The sequence below is a fragment of the Pinus tabuliformis genome, chromosome X (genome assembly GCF_031772625.1).
Source record: "Pinus tabuliformis cultivar Carrire ecotype Pingquan chromosome X, CPIR1, whole genome shotgun sequence".
NCBI classification, from domain to species: domain Eukaryota; kingdom Viridiplantae; phylum Streptophyta; class Pinopsida; order Pinales; family Pinaceae; genus Pinus; species Pinus tabuliformis.
In genome coordinates, this window is record NC_142308.1 from 322,653,132 (window position 1) to 322,668,329 (window position 15,198).

The window sequence follows — 15,198 nt, forward strand, 5'->3', positions numbered from 1 at the left end:
TTATTGGTTTGGATCTAGGAATTTTTAGCCCTATCCCTATAGTCTACTTGTGTTTTCCTCAACCATATGTTAATATAGGTTACATGAACACTGACTTAAGAGAGTACCTCACAATTAAGGGCACACATAATTTCGCATATTTAGTAACATTGTTTGGTTATTTATATGGATGATTTGGCAATGTAGATATTAATTTGTTTTCAAAAATTATTTACAAAATATTTGCATGAAGATATAACACTTTGGAGCACTAACTCTTATCTTCTAAACTCTACTAAGATCTTTTCATCTTTCTCTATTATTATTCTTTGATTTTCTTTCATTTCAATAAGTGAAATGCATACTTGACTACGAGGAAACCCAAAATTACTTTATAATTACATGTCTTTTTAATTAATGAAATCATTCAAAACTTAATTAAAATAAGTTTAAAAACAATTACAATTCTAAATTAACATAACTTGTATCTAATTTAACTAATCTAATAACTTATTATCTCTATTATCTATTCAATACTTTAATTTTTTCAATATTAATAACTGAGTTAATATTTTAATATCTAGTTATCTCACTTCAACTATTACACTATATGCTACTTAAGAGTTATCATTTTATTTTTTATATTTTTTCATTTTAATTTAATTAATATATTGGAACCACCCATATCTCTTATTTTTCTAATTTAAAACATCTAAATCAATATCTTTCAATATTAAATAATAAATTCAAATTCTTAATATCTTTCAATAATTTTTAAATCAATATTTACTACCCCTCAATAATAAATTTGCTCCCACGCACCCTTTGAGGAGGCTTCTTAATATCTAAAGATAAAGCGACACATAATAAATTTGCAACCCAGGCTTCGACTAAGTGGGCCTAAGTAATCTTGTCTTTACTTGGTTGCTCATGTCAGATTTAAATTCCCTTTAATTCTATTTGGTTTCCTTTTCCATCAGTGGTTGAAAATGGAAACAATAAACACTCATCAATTACTTGTCACGTTACTTTCCTTTTTATAATATAATTGTGTTTTTCCCTAATTTGAGAATATAACTATACTTGGTTTATAATATTTAATTATAAATATTTTATATAAATTATTTAAAATATATATTTAAATTCAATTGCAATAAGTAATTTAAATAAATAATTTATATGAAATAAAATATATTATTAAAAAAATCAAAATTTGGTAAAGAATAATACTATCTTTAAAAAATAATTAAATTAAATATGTTTATAAATTGTCAAATCAAAACAGATTTATAAATTGTCATAAATTGTCCAACTTGTTTGAATAGTTGTTTTTTTTTAAATATATTTGTTGTAATTATTATAATTTTTTTCTTTCTTATATATATATATATATATATTGTGCGGATTAGATCTCAACAATATATTAGTTTTAACCAATCATTACGTTTGTTTTAATACTCAACAATATATTAGTTTTAACCAATCATTACGTTTGTTTTAATAGAAGTATTTATATAGATAGTAGTCTTTTTATTAACAAAATGATTGATTGGTTATTGGTTAATTATGTTTTCTCATTGTACTTTCAGTTTCCCTCTTTGTTTGTTCTATATGGATGAATGTGTAAATAATATATATACAAGAAGTTAAATACATCTATTTTGTGGTAGATAAGACTTGGTGTTATATTTATCTTTCATATATCAAGTTGGAGATTAAGATTGTTTCATAACAACATTTAAGTCCCAATATAACATGCTTCATATGACAATGAGTATATCTTCCTTTTCTTCCTTTATATGTACAATTTTCAAGTCATTGACATTATTTTAGATGCATCAAGTAAGATAACTTTTCCCATGTTATTAAGTTTGAGGAAAAATGATGACTACTTTTCCTACTTAATATGAACGAACATATCAATGAGAAAAATACCAATCACTCCTTCCAACAAGTCAAAATAAATGCAATTAATATCATCAAATAAAATAATATGAAATAAAAATTACATTATAAAATTTTGAAAAACAAATATCTCTTTTCTTATTTTTTCTTTACCCTACAAATATCTCTTTTCTTATTTTTTCTTTACCCTACTTCTCCTCTTTTCACATTATCAAAACTCCTCCTAACTCCTTTTTATTTGCACTCCAACCTGGTCTTTATCTATCCAGACCTACTCCTAACTACTCTCCTCTCCTTTGTTAGATAAGGTGTGGATGTCTAGATAAATCCAAAATAACAATGAATAGTTCCAATATAACATCCAGTTGCAACATTTCCCCTCCCTCTCCTTACCTACTGGTAGCTTATGTCCTCTCCTTTGTCAGAAGGGACCCTTCTGGATGTCTTCACATGGAGAGGACCACATTAAAATAAAACAAAACAATGCAAGGAGTTATGGTTGAATATCAACTTCCAATGAAAACTAGAATTACTATGGGGCGTTAGGTGGTATGTCATGAGTTGATGGTAACATCTCATTAAGATGAGAACGTGAGTGCATAATTTAATCCATGGGCCCTCATCATTGAAAACTGAACATGAAATCAAAAACATTTTCAAAGGTATATGTAATATGGAAGACAGCCCATGCATATATAATATGTAACATAAAAAACAAAATTAGATGTCTTGTTCAAGAAACGTGTTGGCCTTTCGGCTTGAGAAAAGACATTTAATTTTATCGGTTGGGAAGAGGGCGGAGATAGGACACGTTACGAGGTGAAATCTCCACGTGAACTTCGGGCCCTGACACCCACATTATTTGTCAAATGATTTACAGATTGTTAATTAAGCACGTTCTGGAATTTTATCGCACAGTTTGTTGTAACTTGTGTTCATCATTCCCACGTGGGGTTTACCGACTGGATCCGTCTACCCACGCGGTGGGTTACAGCCTGTCCCCGGTCATGGCTGCGGGGACTACAGAAAGAGGCTGCTTCCTGAGGTATTTCCGCATTCTCGTGTGAGCCACATATTCCAGTTTTGGCATCCTCGTTGTTTTTTCTTCCTGTGTCGGGTGCCAGTTTTGGAAGCTGTGCTCGTATTGCTTCGGAGACTGTGTTTTATGCATTGATTTTGTTTCGAGATTGGTCCTCCTGCGACTTTTTCTCCCGTTGTGGTGCTCTGCAGAATCTGTGTGAAATACCCACATGGTTTTAATGGGCAATGAAGAGGGCGTTAGCTGCAGGAATTGATTTTAATTCAGAGAAGCACAATACCTTATTCAGTACACCCTAGGATTTTGAGTATCAGAGCTCATTGAAGTCGATAGATCATTTTTGGGGATCCATGGATAGCATAATAGAAAGGGATTTTATGGGATTGAGTAGACGCAATGGTAATGAAACAGAGGCTGAGAGGATGAGTACCAATGAACAGCCACATGGTGAAAGAGAGAAAATTGTGAGCCTGAATCTCTTTCAGGAAGCTGATAAAAGTACTGAACCACAACTTTCTTCAGGCAGTTTTTGTGGGTTAAGTGAGGCTATTGCTAAAGCTGGGAATGCAAATGGACCTGTTAAAGGTAAATACTGATTCAGACCCTTCCTAGAGTTACTTCATTGGTTTTTATTTTATTCATATAATTGGTTTACACAAAGGACTCTGTTCATCGAGGTTTATGGAATGGATCAACTCAGAATACCTGGATAGGGAAGTTTACCCATATGAAGATTCTGTCCGAGTCAAAAGAGACTATGAATTTGCACTTTTCAAATGAATGGTAGCCATATTCAATTTTTGAAGGGAGATTGCTTTTTTCTGAGTTGTGTTAAGGTTGCCTTATTAGCTATTATTAGAGATATATTTTTGGTATGAAGATAATATCGAAGCTCTTATGAATAACCATTATTTGTGGGAATAATTATAGATAATAATACATAACAGTAAGGTGTTGATATATAGTTTGCTTGGGAGGATGCCTTGAATCGAGTTGGGAATTTATAGAAGAGGCTGTCTCAACTTTTTGGAGTTTTTCTTTTTTAGAATCTACTTTGGGAAGGTGGAGAGTTGCACTGTACAATACAGAGTTCCTTTAGGAGCCAGGTGTGAGGGGTTACTGTCCTTTGGCTTAGGTGCCAGGTGTGAGGGGTAACTGTTCTGTCAAAATTGCTGGACTTGGACCTGACCTCATCTCTTTATCCGGACATGCCATTTGGTGGGGCAGAGCACACCAAGAATAGAACCTCAGTGGATGGCTTAACACTCCAAGACTACACCAGTGCACTGAGGCCCCATTTACCTTTGTAATATTTTGGGTTGCCATCTTTGTGGTTTTTCCTTGCATTAGTATGTCCATCAGATTCAATCATTGCTTCTTAGGACTATCGAAGACTATGGAGTTAAAAATAGTGATTGCTTGTTCGGAAAATGATTTCTTTGTGGAAAAGATAGAACTGTGTTTGGGGAGTTTCCTATCTGTTTTAACTTTTCAGGCAGGAAGGTGGGTAGAATCTGACAGGAAGAACCGTTTTTTTGGGTGAAGGGCTACTTGTACTGCAGCTCATCATTTTGCGAAATAGACTTCAAATGTCATCTCGAGTTCCTAGTAACAGGTTTAGTGGGCACTCTGTTGTCTTACCTGTCATAGGTCACATATTTTTCAATTTATCTATCAATTGAAATCCTCGATGGCCATAAATTCTTGCCCATCATTTCACTATAGGACAACTTCTTGACCACAATATCATTGGCCACAGAAATCGGTGCTTGGATCTTCTTTAAAATGTTGGTATAACTGGTTTTTCCCTAGGATTGCATTGAACAATATTTTGATCAAAACGATTTATAATATGTTGTGAAGACCACAAAATCTTGATTGATGTGCAAAAGAACTGATTGATCTCACTGTATGGCCTTGCATTGTGCTTGGGATTCCATGTTAACATCATTCAGCACACAACTTCAACTTGAAACAGATACACTTTGAAATGATGTAGATGATATAAGGAATAATATGCTCTTAAGGTAGCTTGCAGTTGCCTTATTGAATCAAACCAAGTTAATTTGAATTGATGTTTGTACTAAAAAAAATCACATAAATGATAAATGTGATCTTCCTCTTGCAGTATGCATGCCAAACACAAATATGCAATGGACTTATTGGACCAAAGCTGCTGCGTTGCAGCAGTTCATGTCTTTAAAAAATTATCAGGATGAGAGACCTGAGAAAAGGAAGTTCAACCAGCTTGTTGCCTCGGGTCTTCAGCCAGTGGCAACTGTTGATACTTTCAAATCAAATCATAGAAGTACATCTGCGTCTCAGGTAATTATTTTTGACTAAAGTTAATTGCAATTTGCAACTATGCTGATCCTTACTGTTCACTATTAATTTTGTGTTAGGTGTATAGTAACATGCATATTTTGAAAGATATGCACAATAGTACCATGCCATATGGAACATATTTGCTTGGAACTAACTTATGCATATACTCTGACTTTGCATTTCAAACTTTAAAAGATATGTACAATAATACCATGGCATATGGAACATGTTTGCTTGGAACTAACCTATACATTTACTCTGAATTTGCATTTCCAGCTTTAGATCTATCATTTCCCTGTAATCATGGTGCTCCTTCTAGCATTGTGTTTGAGTGTTTCCTACATTGTCTTTAATGCCATGCTTGTCTCCAAAGAGCAAATGTGGGGGATCAACCTGTTTTCGGTAGGTCTGGCCTCTTCAACATCTCTAGATCATGAGAAGTTTGACTTATGGTTTGTTAGTCTGTTTAACATTGACAATTTACAATTTTTCCAGAACGACATTTCCACCATTCGATTTATTGTCTTCAGAAAATTCTTTCCCAATTTTCTCGTTATTAACAAGTTACTCCAACAGTGTTAATATTATTGTTAGAAGGACACAAATATTTCGCATTGCTATTTTCAGAAGATGTGGATCAGTATAATTTTGTATTGGAATTGGATGTCAGAGTCAATGCATGTTGGGATTTATAGTTGTATTCCCCTGAAATCATTATCATTTTGTGAATTAGTTCTTTTAACTAATTGGCCGGTATGCGTTTCACATTTACATACAAATCCCTAGCAATATAAACTTCTATATTCTAAGACAATTAGCTTTTGATTTCCCATTGTGAGAATTGGCATCTTGATTGTTTTTCATTTATTATGACAGAAATCCTACAATTTCAGTCCCATATCGAAGGACAATGCAGAGTTCAGAAACAGTTATTCTGGAGCAAATTGTGTTCCACATCAACATTTTGAAGTGCCTCCTTCATCCTTTTCAGTAAAAGCGTTTGATGATCAAAGCTTTACTAATCCTTCTATTGAACAAGCTGGAGCTTTTCTTAGAGAAAAGGCTTCCCACTCTCCAACTAATTTCAGGGAGCATTTCAGCTCTCCTGCTTCTTTCAAGGGACAAGATCCAACAGTTGCTTTGGGTGGAAAACTTATTTCAAGTATTCCCTTTACGAGACAACCTTCTGTCTTGTGCGGTGCTGCTGCCTCTTCAATTGGTACCACACCGATGAGGTAATACTACTTTTCCATGCAAAGACAGGTTCAACGTAATGTTATGCTTGAGTGGGTTTGCAAAAACATTATCATAAATGAACAGACTTCAGGTTAGTTTGGCTTTGTTTCTGATTTCTGTTTTCTGGGTTTTCCTTTATTCTAAAATATGAGATATTCTTCTTAACTTGTACTTGCAGGGCCGATTCTAATTTACCTGGCAAACTGGCTAATGCTCAGCTGACAATATTCTATGCTGGCACAGTAAATGTGTATGATAACATTCCTCCAGACAAGGTATGTCTTCCTTGCGGCCTAGAAGCCATAAGAGGATTAGTAAAGTTAATAAAATTAAACTGGTTCAAATTTGAATATTAAAATAGATTTGGTCTAGTGCTTTGTGTGGGGCAATTGCCAATTAGTGATAACATTCTCAGGTCCCTAATATTCATTTACTCATAGTCTCTTACACACAATATAGGTCTTTTAATTAAGATGGATATAACGTTTGAATCAAAAAATAACCAGGACAAATATCAAGCCTGTTCAGTGTTGAGGTATGTTTGTTGTTCGATTAATATATTTCATGGAATCTGATAAAAAGGTACTGACTGTTGGAGCTTACCATGAATATAGAGATAAGTGAATCATTTTCAGCATGTTTCCCTTCCATTGTTCGCTGTAGTGTACCATTTGGGAGAACGATGGAAAAGCATAACATTCTATAAAAGTCCTGTAAAATATTTGATCTTGGCGGAGGTGTAGAGGTCTTTGTTGAATTCCCACTGGTTGAATCTGCAGCAAACAAGGGGTATCCATCACAGTATAGCATAAGTGCACTGAAATACACTTAGCATGAATTAAAACACTTGGTGTTTTAAAACATTTCTATTGCCAGAAATCACATCCTGTTGGCATACCCAACTCTTTGGCTGTGTTATATGCTAATAATAAAGTAGGGACCTGGAACTCTATGTATAAGTCTTTGAGATGTTTGTTCATCTTTCTGAGTATTTTCTATTGACATAGATTCTGCCTTCTGGTCACTTGGATTTTCTACTCTTTGGTTGTATTATATGATAATAATAAAGAATAGGGACCTTTAGCTCTATTTGTGGATATTTTAGATACTTGTTCATCTTTCTGGGTATTTACTATTTAGATAGTTTCTGTCATCTGGTCACTTGGACTCTCTAATTAGGCCTCTACTGAATTTAATATAAAATTCATGGTTTTCATTGCAGGCACAAACAATCATGCTAGCGGCTGAAAATGGAAGTTCAATGCCTACAAAGATGACAGATTTATCACCTCAAAATTTTGTAATGTCAACAGCGGTGCCAACAAATAGTCACAGTAGACCAGCCACACCTAATATTTGCTCTAGCCGGCCAAATGCACTGACTGCAATGACTCCACAAGGTCCACCTCAGAAGCCACTTATCCCTATTCCACAAGTTCATTCCCAAAAGACCCAATTATGTTCCAAGCCTGGCCAGTGTATTGGAGTATCCTCAAGTAATGGGGAATTAGAGTCAAATCAAAACAATGGGGCTGGTAGCAACCAACAAGAATGTGCAAAAAAAATTGTCCCAGCATCAACACCTAATGCTGCCGTACCAAGAGGTAACAACGATACAGAAGGCTAATTACTTAGCTCTATATTCCTAGGATATCGTACTTAGCTCTGGGTATCAGAATTTGTTATAACTATGATGGGGGATTATAGTATATGTGAACCAATGTAGATATAAATAATACGTTGGCCTGCCTCTTGGCAGTAGCCCTTAAGTGGGCAATGAGTGAGAATATGTATATATAGAGGTTAATAGAATTGCATTCATTTATTGCTATCTTATTTGATATTTGTTTTATGCCAGCACTACCACTAGCACGTAAAGCATCGTTGACAAGATTTCTGGAAAAGCGCAATGGAAGGTATTGATTAAGCTCTGTAATCTGAATACCAAGTTTAATTAGTTTAGTTTACCTTTCTTCTGGATACACCCCTTAATCCATGTTACTTTACTTCTTTGTCCATAATATTTAAGACAAAACCCTTCTTTTTTTTGTTGATTCCAGGGCTCCTGCAAATTTGTCCTGTCCAACTGAGAAGTCTTCCCATCATTCTTCTCTCCAGCAAGAGAAGTCATTCAGTTCTATGTCATCTTTTGATTCTTCTCTCCAGCAAGAGAAATCATTCAGCTCTATGTCATCTTTTGATGGATGCTCGTCACCACAACATGACCTGACTAGTGATGCACTCCATATGAAAAAGATGAGCAGGTCGGATAGCATGGAGCATTCCAACTACTTGTCATTGCACCGGGATCATGCTTGAAGAAGGAAAAATTGCTTTTGGTACAAGGAACTGTTGATCAAACTGTTTCTCATCGCAATTGTTTTTTTCATTATTTCTAACCTTGCAGGTTCTTTCACAGTGCCCCCTGCAACATGAGTTCAGAAGTAACTCAATTAGCGGGTATCTTATTTTGAGACACAGTTTTTGTTCCTCTGAAATTGCAATATTGATGTTCAATAAAACAATTATTTGTATGTACAGTAACTTTTCTTTCACTATATATGAATTCAACTCGGAAAGAACTCCTTCTTTAGCTGCATTTAATTGAAGCAGCTGGAAATAAATATCAAAGCTATATTAGATTTAGGTAAATACCATTTATTGTGTTAAAATTACGACCTTTTTCTGTTATTGTGGATGGGATTCTGTAATTTTTTTTTTTCTATCTCGGAACTAGTTGGGGTAAAATAAGGCCATTGCGGAGCTCACAAGCTACGGTTTGTGAAAATGTGCCTGCCTAATAAACACACGGAGTTACTCATGATCCCTGAGCTTTGCCATACTAAAAGAAAATGTTATATCCAACTTATTTGACGATAAGGAAAAACTATTAAATAAATTCTCAGATTTTTAATTTATTTAGAGGATTTGGATTGCTCAACTGATGTTATTTTTCATGAACTCATCAAAACAAAACTGTAACAGTATCATGGCAATAAGAGCTCCAAACTGGGTCAGTCTGTTACAGTTGTTGATTCCCAATAAGTTGAAGTTTGACATATAATTCTAATCTAGCTCGTCCAAGTTAGTACAGAAGTAACTCAGGGAAGTTAGAACAGGAGGAGATTCCAATGAACACACCTCAATTGTGAAACTTTTATCCACACTTATATTTCCTCTGGTCCAAAATTCCTTGAGCTCATGATTTAGCTCCCAATTACCGCTATTAGGAATGGTTTGGTATAAGGTATGTTTTCCATTTTACTTTGGACATTATCCATCTTAACTCTAAATTTAACGAGAGATTAGTTTTTATCCATTTTAATCAGAGTTTTATTAAGTAACTGATGCAGAAGCATCCAGCTCAGGGAAGGACATGGCTGGGAGTTTGTCTCTTTCAAAACAGTTTGAGTTTCATTAGTTTTCATTTTCTAGTAATGGCTGTCTCAGCCGATGTTAATGTTTGCTTACGTATTTCTTTTTACATTTTTAGTTTTATTTAAAATTTGTTTTAATTTATAAAGCAAGAAAAGACAATTATTCAGAAACCATTTAATGTAACCACATATTGTAACTACTGGCAGTTTTGCTAACTGTCCAGTGTTCTCTATAAAACGAAAAGAGAAAACAACTAATGTAATTTTTTGCCATCATAGAATTGAATGAAGAGAAAGCACAGAAATATTTTCTGAAGACAAACATCTGAATCCATTCATGTTACAGCTCTAGAATTATTCCTACAGAATACTGTTAAATTATTTCCTTTTCCATAAGCAAAGCAATTACACACAGGTGAACAGTAAGCACCAAAGCGAGGAGAGCTCCCGGACAAGCTATAGTGCAAACAGAACAAATATATGAAGGGACGAGCAAGCCATTATCCACAGAGACAAGTTTTCAGGTACAGAAATGACCACATTCCCATTTTCATTTGCAAAATTTAAACAATCGAATTTACAGCATAAATACCTATGTATATTTGTCAAAAGCCGAGCACTACAGTGCATAGTTCAAACAGCCAATAAATCAAATAGAGCCGACCGAACTACAAACCCCCGCGAGGTCATTGCAGGACCGTTTAAATACATATGTGACCATAAACAACAGAGTCGAAATGGAGCTACAGGCACAGTGACAAGAGACCGCAGAACCCTATGAACAGTGAACCCTCAGTCAAACAACAAAAAGACACCAAGGAACGACCCTACCTGGTTCAGGTGTAGGAGACCCGGTGTGAGGACCACGAGCAGACTATCGCTCACTTGCGTTGGCCAACAACCAGACCATCAACAACGAAGCACAAGAAAACTACAACTACGTTAATAGATTGTAACTAGAATAGAGGGTCGAGTTGTGAGAACTTACCAGGGAAAGAGCCGAGCTTGTGTAAGCCAACATAGAAGCCATGGGGTTGAGGTCGTAGCCACAAAGTTGCTTGCTGCCATGAGGAGCAGAGGTTGTCAGTGCCTGATAAAAACAAAGTAAAAGTGACTAGCATAGAAAGAGGGAACCTTCGGGTGGTTGCCGAGTGGAAGCCGGAAGCCGAGTGACTCCATGGCTGCAACCTGAGACAAAACCAAACAAATAATCAACCTGTGAAGCTAGCGCATGGAGGGGAGACAAATAAACAAAAGCTGCAACTGAGAATACAAGTATAGCCGAGAAAAAGTTGACCACAGAGATCGATACCGAGGGTTTCACACCCAGGTCTTGAAACTGAGCACAGAACAGGCCGAGACATCGTCCATAGGTGAAAATCCACACCACATTGCAAACGAGGCACAATAAAAGCGAAATCTCAAACAAGTGACAGAGAAAACCCTCGTATAGCAGAACCAGAGACCTCACCAGCAGCATAGTGGCACATCAAAACGAACAATGCAAATGAAATGAATAGTCAGGGTTTCGGGGCATAGAAGGAGTGGGAAGGAACAAAGCCCGAGACCTGGACACATGTCCTCGTCTCCATAAACCAACAGTACCACCGCATTAAAGTCAACCAACCACCGTTTAATAAAAAATCCAATCAACGTATTTATCATTAATCCGAAAGTCGTAAGGGTTGGACCCATCAAATTTTGGTATTAGAGCAGGAACAGTTAACTGATTTTCTTATAAAATGGAAGCTGGAAGAAGAGGTCGTGGCAGAGCTATTCGAAGAGTAGTAGATGAGGGATTGAGGGAAGAGATTAGGATCCTGAATGCCCGCTTGGCGGCAGTAGAAGTAGGAAGGAGAAGGGATCCGGAAGTAGGGATGACAGTGAAGAAGAAGTTGTAGTTACAACAGATGGATCAGATGAAGAAGGACCTGAAATCAAATTGTTAAGGTCAGTCTTGTTGGCTAGCAGTAAGCCAAAGCCTGAAATTCTGAATTATGATGGCAGTTTGTCCACAGAAGTGTTGTTGGACTGGATTAGTGAGCTGGACAAATATTTTGAATGTGAGGAGGTCAACGAAGATAGGAGAGTTAAATTCGCTGCTACCAAGCTGAAAGGACATGCGGCCTTATGGTGGGACAGTGTCCAAGCAGAGAGGAGAAGATTGAATAAGTTACCAATTAAAAAGTGGACCAGAATGGTCGCCAAGATGAAGGGCAGGTTTTTGCCCAAAGATTACCAGATTGCTCTGCATCGACAGGTACAAAATTTGAAGCAGAGAGGAATGACGGTGAAAGAATATACTGAAGAATTCTATCAGGTGAATTTGAGAGCTGGTTATACTGAAGACACCCCAGAAAAGACAACAAGGTTTGTGAATGGCCTAAGGCTAGAGATATTGGACGAGATAAGTATTCTTTCTCCGAAAACCATAGAGGAAGCATACCAGAGTGCCTTAAAGGTAGAAGAAAAGATCACAAGAAAGCAAAATGCCAAGAGAGGACGAGGAACTGGTAGAGGGAAAGGACAATCCTTTGGCAGAGGAAGAATTGCCAACAACAGTGAAGAGGGCAGCAGTTCAAAGACCTCAGGGACAACAGAAAAGGAAGGTAGCACTAGGGGAGGAAGGCCATACCAGAGAGGAAGGGGAAATGGCAGAGGCAGAGGAGCTGCCTACCAGTGCTACAAGTGCCACAAGTGGGGGCACAGATCCTTTGAGTGTCTTGAAGGAGAACAGGCTGGTCAAAGAGGAGCATATGTTGCCCAGACAGAGGAAGCAGAGGCATCGCTTCAAGAGGTAGAGAATGTACCGGAGGCAGGGGAGGCTTTAGTCTTGAACAAGGTACTGTTGAAACTGGCAAAGGAAACAGTTGAACAAACCCAAAGAAAGGCATTATTCCGGATTGTGTGCAAGTCACATGGCAAATGCTGCAAACTGATTATAGACAGTGGAAGCACTGATAATTTGGCTGCAACAGAGATGGTGGAGAAATTGGGTTTAAAACGACTGAAGCACCCAACTCCCTACAAGGTGTCATGGTTACAGAAGGGTCACCAACTGCTAGTTGATGAGCAGTGTGAGGTGGAATTCCATATTGGCAAGTATAGGGACAAAGTGATTTGTGACATCATGCCCATGAACGTGTGTCGTATTTTGCTAGGTAGACCGTGGCAGTATGACCGAAAAGTTGTTCATGATGGGAAAAAAAACTATTACAAGTTTGTTAAGGATGGGATTAAGCATATGTTAGTACCCATCAAGGAGGAAGAAACAACGGAGACTAGTGGAACAAAAGTATTATTGGTGGGTGGAAAAGAATTTATGAAACAAATTGAAGATGACAAGGTGAAGTATGCTGTTGTAAGGAGACCAAGAACAGTGCTGTTGCACACTGAAATTTCTGATTTATCTGAAGAAATCCAGGAAATGTTGCAGGAATTCAACAACATTGTGGTGGATGATCTACCAGATAAATTGCCACCAAAGCGGAGTATCAGTCATCACATAGATTTCATCCCTGGAGCTAGTTTACCAAATAAAGCTGCTTATCAGATGAGCCCCAAAGACAATGAGGAGATTAGGAAACAGGTACAGGAGTTGTTGGATAAGGGACTGATTCGAGAAAGCTTAAGCTCGTGTGCAGTTCCGATAGTTCTTACTCCCAAGAAAGGAGGCGAGTGGCAGATGTGCATAGATTCACGAGCAATAAACAAAATTACGATCAGGTACAGGTTTCCATTGCCACGAATGGATGACATGATGCACTGTTTGAGCGGGGTAGCATATTTTTCAAAGATAGATCTGAAGAGTGGATACCACCATATTAGAATTTGAGAAGGGGACGAATGGAAAACAACTTTCAAAACTAATGAAGGGCTGTATGAATCGTTGGTGATGCCATTTGGGTTGAGTAATGCCCCTAGTACTTTTATGCGCCTGATGAACGAGATGTTGAAGGAGTTCATTGGGAAATTTGTGATTGTGTATCTTGACGATATACTGATTTTCAACAAGACCAAGGAGGAACATTTTCGACATGTTCGATATGTTCTAGAGAAGTTGCAGCAAAACAAGTTGTTGATAAATCTAAAAAAATGTACTTTCTTTCAGAAGGAGTTAGTCTATTTGGGTTTTGTGATTGCAGAAAATGAGCTGAAAATGGACCCAGAAAAAGTTGTAGCTATACTTAGTTGGCCATCCCCTAAGAGTCTGTTTGAAGTTCGAAGTTTTCATGGGTTGGCAAGTTTCTATCGCAAGTTTATAAAGGATTTTAGTGGAATTTGTGCACCTATGTTGGATACAATCAAGAAGGCAAGTCAACCTTTTCAGTGGACTGAAGCTGTAGAGAAGAGCTTCCAGATATTGAAGAAGAAGATCACTAAGAGGCCAATTTTGAGGCTACCTAACTTCAACAAATTTTTTCAAGTTCGTTGTGATGCCAGTGGTACAGCCATTGGAGTTGTACTCAACCAGGAAGACAAACCAGTAGCCTATTTCACGAAAAATTAAATGAAAGCAGGCAAAAGTATACGTCTTATGACATGGAGTTTTATGCCGTAGTCCAAGCTTTGAAGCATTGGAGACATTATCTGTTGGGTAATGAGTTTGTTTTGTTTTCTAATAATTATGCATTACAGTATGTTATGCAGCAACATAAGCTGAATCACAAACTTGCAAAATGGGTGGAGTACTTACAGAGCTTTACGTTCGTATTGAAGCATATTAGTGGTCAAGCGAACAAGGTAGCAGATGCACTAAGCAGAAGAGTTCTACTCTTGCAGGAAAGCATGATACAAGTGTTGAGATTTGAACACTTGAAAGAGTTGTATCAAACAGATGTAGATTTTAAGGAGGCTTATGAAGCCTGCCAGAATCCATTGTTGAGGAACAATTGTTCGTGGCTGGAGTATAACTTGCAGGAGGAGCTGTTATTCAAGGGAGGACAGCTGTGTGTCCCAGAATGCTCGATGAGGGAGAACATTATCTAGGAAAAACATAGTGGAGGTCTAGCTGGACATTTTGGCATTGATAAGACTTTGGATCAGCTCAGTCATTTCTATTATTGGCCAAAAATGCGAAGAGACGTACAGTGGTATGTGACTAGGTGTAAGATATGTCAGTTGGCGAAAGGGCACAGTCAGAACACGGGGTTGTACACACCCTTGCCTATTCCAGATAGATCGTGGGATTTAGTCAGTTGGACTTTGTCTTGGGTTTTCCCAAGACACAGCGAAGTTTTGATTACATCATGGTGGTGGTGGACCGATTCTCAAAGATGGCACACTTTATCCCTTGCAGAAAGACCAATGACACTACCCATGTAGCACACTTGTTTT

The 15,198-nt window shown here is 37.1% G+C and overlaps 1 pseudogene across 1 annotated transcript; it reads left to right on the forward strand.

Moving 5' to 3' along the window:
• The first annotated feature begins 2,889 nt into the window (after positions 1-2,889).
• Positions 2,890-9,024, forward strand: LOC149139764 (protein TIFY 6B-like; annotated as a pseudogene). Its single transcript, XR_016264087.1, has 7 exons — positions 2,890-3,508; positions 5,052-5,248; positions 6,125-6,483; positions 6,663-6,759; positions 7,707-8,088; positions 8,343-8,400; positions 8,545-9,024. The product of XR_016264087.1 is annotated as a protein TIFY 6B-like (transcript).
• Positions 9,025-15,198: the final 6,174 nt, after the last annotated feature.